We start from the raw sequence: 6160 nt of genomic DNA, 5'->3' as shown, positions 1-6160 counted from the left end.
TATGTATATATATATTATATGCACTACTTATTCACAATTCAGTGATTCACAAAGTATTAACCTATTCAGAGCAATAAAGGCACAATATAAAGCTCGGCTATTATCGTATTGGAAAGCTTGAAGCATTTATAGTTTCCAACAATTAGGATACAATTTTTTTCCGAACAAACATTCAGTTCAAGTTTGAAGATTCTTGTAAACTAAAATGCATTGCATAGGATTTTGACTGTAACTAAGATTTTGTTTTTTCATGTTAGTTGTTACCATTTCTATTTTATACGTATTTTCTTATTGGTTAAATTAAAAACCGAACTGTTAAGGATTAAAAATTGATAAACCGAATCCAATAAAAAAATATCTTATTGGTTGGTTATTGATTTTACATATTTAAAAATCGAAAATCAATAAAACGGATCAATAACACATAAAATCGAACCAAATCGATCGATACACATCCTAGTTTAGTGTCAGGATTTGTTCTCATAATAGGCTTTTTCGATAATTGATATGCTATTTCCACTAGCCTGTCCATATCTTTCCTTGTGGCCACATCGACTGACGCTTCGATTCCACTAAATCCATCCTCCTACCATGCATGAATAATACAAATATTATTACTCTTGTATATAAATAAAGAATGGGTGTACTACAATTTTATGTTTTTGTGTAGTACACTCATTCTTCAGTTATATATAAGAGTAATTACTATTATTATTATATTATTATTATTTTTTTTAATTATTATTATTATTATTATTATTTTTTTTTACTACTACTATTATTATTATTATTATTATTACTATTATTATTATTATATTTTTTTGTACTGTTACCATACATTAACTATATCACGTGAAAGGGAGAGCAACAGTTTCTCTCACCTAACGTTTCTCTCACTAACCTTCACTCAATCAACGTTCACTCAACTAACGTCCAACGGGCGACGCCGACGCCAGCGACGACGTACGTACGCTGGCAACAGGTAAGGTCCTCTCTCCCTAGATTCTCTCTCTCCTCCCAGATCTCCCCATCCCCGTCTCTACCCCCTTCTCTCTCCTTTCTTCTCTGCCCTCCCCCATAGACACTACTATCGTCGGCGGGCTTAGGTTTACCGCCGGCTCGACTCGACTCGACTTCGGCGACGGGTAAAGGCTTAGCGTTGGTCAGAGCAGGTTGGTACAATGACCCAGTTCCGGCAAGTTCCAGAGGACACTCCGGTATCATTCCGGCGACGCACCGACGGGCTTGTCCGGCGACCCATTTCCGGCACCCAATTTCGACAATAAAATTGCCGGAATCACCAGCAACACGTAGGAGTATCCCGATGACATCTAAACCATTGACTTTTATCTACTGCTTACTATTTAGTTTCGTTGATATTTAAATTACTACATAATGTGTTGATTTTTTTATACTATTCTGCTCATGTTTCCCGTCTGTTGTTGCTTTACTGTTTCTTGTTTTCCTGTTCTGGGAGGTTAAGTGGTGATTGACTGCTTGGTGCTTAGTGGTGGTTATTGTTGTGTTTGTTGCATTTGTTTTAGCTGCTAGGACGATTAGGGTACTTTGTGCGTGCCTTCTGTTACTGTTTCCATCCCGTTGCTTTAATTATTGGTACGTCGGTTTGGGGCTTTATTTTAGTTGAGTAGTGGCTAGAGGGGTTGATGGTGGAATAGGGTCATATTCGAGGGGTTTGGGGTGAGGGCGGTGTTGGGAGGGGGTGAGGAGGAGAGGGATGGGGTGGGTTTGAGGTATAGGTCAGGTGCTAAGACGGGTTTGGTGAAGGGTGTTAGAAGAAGGCGTGAGGCGAGAGAAGATAGGTTGAAGGTAGGGTCTTGGAACATTGGGACCCTACAGGGTAAGTCCGTAGAGCTGGTGAAGATTCTTAAGAAGAGGAGGATTAATATTGCGTGTGTGCAGGAGACTAGGTGGGTATGATCTAAGGCTATGGATGTGGATAGGTAAAAGCTGTGGTATTCGGGAGTGTGAGGCATCAGAATGGAGTGGGCGTCTTAGTGGATGAGGAGCTTAGAGGGCAGGCGGTGGAGGTTATGAGGGTCAGTGATAGGCTGATGAAGATTAAGTTGGTCATTGGGGGTTTTGCATTGTATACGTGTAGTGTGTATGCACCACAGGTGGGCTTAGAGGAAGAGGTGAAAACGAGTTTTTGGGAGAAGTTGGACGAGGTGGTGAGGAGCGTGCCTAGTTCGGAGAAGATTGTCATAGCAGGGGACTTCAATGGCCATATTGGGATCACCGAGAGGATATGACGATGTGCATGGAGGTTTTGGTTTCGGTGACAGAAATGGTGAGGGAGCTGCTCTGTTGGATTTTGCGAGGGCCTTTGGGCTGGTGATAGTGAATTCAAGTTTTCCAAAGAAGGAGGATCACCTGATTACCTTCCGCAGCGCGATAGTCAAGACCCAGATTGACTTTCTGCTGCATAGGATGGGGGATAGAGGGCTATGCAAGGATTATAAAGTCATTTTGAGTGAGCATTTTTCAACCCAGCATAGGCTTCTAGTGATGGACTTGTCTATCAAGAAGTCCAAGAAGAGAAAGGGTAGGGGAGGGTCGACCTAGAATTAAGTGGGGTTGCTTGACGCCAGTTAACGCTCTGGAGATAGGGGAAAAAGCAGCGGAAAAGGGGTGTGGGAGAGCAGAGAGGACGTGGATACTATGTGAGATAGGGCTGCCAGCGGTATCACAGATACTGCCAGAGAAGTTTTGGGTGTTTCGAGGGGTCGGGCAGGACGGCATAAAGGGGACTGGTGGTGGAATGAGGAAGTGAAGAAGAAAGTGGAGATTAAGAAGGAGGCGTATGTTAAGTTAATTGAGAGTAAAGATGAGGAGGAGAAAGGGGTGTATAAGGAGGCTTACAAAGTAGCCAGGAAGGAGGCTAAATTAGCAGTTATGGCTGCTAAGTCGGTAGCGTTTGAGAGCTTGTATGAGGGGTTATAGGTGAAAGACGGGAAAAAAGGTTGTACATGCTTGCTGAAGCTAGGGAGCGGAAGAGCTGGGACTTCGATCAAGTGAAGTGCATTAAGGGGGAGGATGGTAGTGTTTTGGTGGAGGAGGTTCACATTAAAAAGAGATGGCAGAAGTACTTTCATAGACTTTTGAACGAGGAAGGAGACAGAGGCATTGTGTTGGGGGAGCTGGAGAACTCGAAGGAGAGTTGTGATTTCAGATACTGTAGGCGTTTTAAGGTTAAGGAGGTCAAAGAGGATATTCGTAGGATGCGGAGGGGTATGGCAACGGGGCTCGAAGAGATTCCGGTGAATTTTTGGAAATATGCTGGTGAGGCCGGTTTAAGGTGGTTGATAGATTTGTTTAACGATATTTCAAGACTATGAGAATGCCTGAGGCCTGGAGATGGAGTACAATGACTCTATTATATAAAAACAAGGGTGACATCCAGAGCTGCAACAACTATAGGGGTATTAAGCTGTTGAGTTACACTATGAAGATTTGGGAGAGAGTGATCGAGCGAAGGTTGAGGAGGGTTGTGTTTATGTCAGAGAATCAGTTTGGATTTATGCTTGGTCGCTCGACGACAGAGGCAATCCACTTAGTGAGGAGATTAGTGAAGCAGTATAGAGAAAGGAAGAAGGATTTATACATGGTGTTCATCGACCTAGAAAAAACGTATGATAAAGTCCCGAGGGAGGTTTTTTGGAGGTGCTTGGAGGTGAGAGGGGTCCCGATGGCATACATCAAAGCTATTAAGGACATGCACGATGGAGGGAAGACCCGAGTGAGAATGGTGGGAGGAGACTCAGAGTAGTTTTTGATTGAGACCGGGTTGCATCAGGGATCGACTCTTAGTCCGTTCCTTTTTGCATTGGTAATGAACGTGTTGACGCGGAGCATTCAAAGCGAAGTGCCTTGGTGTATGTTATTTTTGGATGATGTGGTGTTGATTGATAAGACGCGAGGGGGTGTGAATGACAAATTGGAGGTTTGGAGGCAAACCCTTAAGTCTAAGGGGTTTAAGTTGAGTAGGTCCAAAACTGAGTATTTGAAATGTAAGTTTAGTGACTTGAGACAAGAGGACGAAGGGGTGGTGAGGTTAGACTCCCAGGATGTCTGTAAGACGGATAGTTTTAATTATCTTGGATCTACGATTCAGGAGAATGGTGAGATTGATGAGGATATCTCTAAACGTATTGGAGCAGGTTGGATGAAGTGGAGGCTAGCCTCGGGAGTGTTGGGTGATAAGAAGGTGCCCCTTAAACTTAAATGCAAATTCTACAAAGTGGCAGTCCGTTCGGCCATGTTGTATGGTGCGGAGTGTTAGCCAATCAAGCAATCACACATCTAAAAATTGAAGGTGGCAGAAATGAGAATGTTGTGTTGGATGTGTGGGCTTACTAGAGGTGACAGAGTAAGAAATGAGACTATTCGGGAGAAGGTGGGAGTGACTTAAATGGAAGACAAGTTGCGGGAAGGAAGACTGCGATGGTTTGGGAATGTGATGAGGAGAAGTGCGGATGCCCCAGTCCGGAGGTGTGAGAGGCTTGCTTTGGATGGCTTTAGGAGGGGTAGAGGTAGGCCGAAGAAATACTGGAGGGAGGAAATTAGACATGACATGGAGCAACTCCAACTGACTGAGGACATGAACCTAGATAGGAAGGTGTGGAGGTCGAAGATAAGGGTAGAAGGTTAATGAGGGTGTGGGGGTTGTAGCTTGCAGTCTGGAGAGTCTTGTGTAGCCGGGTTAGTAAGCCTAGGTCCGTGTTCATAGAGTCCTTGTTATGGGAGTATAGGTTATTACTAGGTGGGTGCACTAGGTCTTATGTCTTAGTACCTATTTTCTTATTTCGTGTCGCCCTTATGTCTCGTATTTCATATTTCTCTGATGTCTATTTTATTATTTATTATTCCTGATTTTCTACTATGTTTTTCATCCCTTTGTTTACTGTTCTCTACTTTGAGCTGGGGGTCTATCGGAAGCAACCTCTCTACTTCCTCGGAGTTAGCGGTATGAACTGCGTACATCTTATCCTCCCCAGACCCCACTCTTATGGAAATACACTGGGTATGTTGTTGTTGTAGTACTATTATCATTATTATTATTATTATTATCATCATCATTTTCATTTACTTTACTTTACTACTATATATTTTTTACTATTACCCTTACTATTATAATAATAATAATAATAATAATTATTGTTATTATTATATTATTATTACTATTATTACTTTACTTTACTGCTATATATAAGTGAAGGTTGGGGTGACTATCAAAGGTAGTTCGGTAATTTCAGTCACCCCAACCTTTACATGGACATGGTTTTTTTCTTATATTTATTAATTTTGACTTCATTTTTATTGTGCAGTAAAATGGTTACATGTGCATATTATTTTTTTCTTATATTTATTTGTTTTCTTTTTGTGCAGTACACTAATCCTTCATTTATAAGTAATTATATATTATTATTATTATTATTATTATTATTATTATTATAAATGTATTTACATTATAGTGAATGTCTATCCAGATCTATCAAGATCTGGTTGATATCTATCAGGATTTGAAGTATCTGTCTTTTAGTAAAAAATAGGAGTATTTTTTCCTATAAATAGAGAAGTTTTGTTTATTGTATTCTCAATCTTATGATCTCTCACCCTCAAGAGAAATAAAGAATTCTCTCATCTTCTCTCTATTTATTCTTGTTCTTGCTTTATATTTTCTTGTTCTTGCTTTTGTTTTTCATAACAATTATTGTTATTATTGTTATTATTATAATATTATTTTTTTGCTATTACTATTACTACTACTATTACTATTATTTTATTATTATTATTGTTACTATTATTACTTTATTTTACTACTATATATTTTTTACTATTATTATTATTATTATTATTACTATTATTACTTTATTTTAATTTATTACTATATATAAGTGAAAGTTGGGGTGACTACCAAAGGTAGTTCAGTAATTTTAGTCACCCCAACCTTTACTTATATAAAGTAGTAAATAAAATGGTTATACATGTATATGATTTTTTTCTTATATTTATTACTTTTGTCCCCATTTTTATTGTGCAATAAAATGGTTATAAATGCATATTGCTTTTTCCTTATATTTATTTATTTTATTCTCATGTATTATTTTAATAATATTTTTATTTAGACCTTTGTAATTGA

General features: G+C 39.3%; 1 pseudogene; it reads right to left on the bottom strand.

The window, feature by feature from the left end:
• LOC124898439 overlaps positions 1-6160 on the bottom strand; it is a 14186-nt pseudogene that overhangs the window by 3344 nt on the left and 4682 nt on the right.

The sequence above is a fragment of the Capsicum annuum genome, chromosome 5 (genome assembly GCF_002878395.1).
Source record: "Capsicum annuum cultivar UCD-10X-F1 chromosome 5, UCD10Xv1.1, whole genome shotgun sequence".
Taxonomy (NCBI): Eukaryota; Viridiplantae; Streptophyta; class Magnoliopsida; order Solanales; family Solanaceae; genus Capsicum; species Capsicum annuum.
Note: the sequence above shows the minus strand (reverse complement) of the source record. Positions and strands in the feature narration are given on the sequence as shown.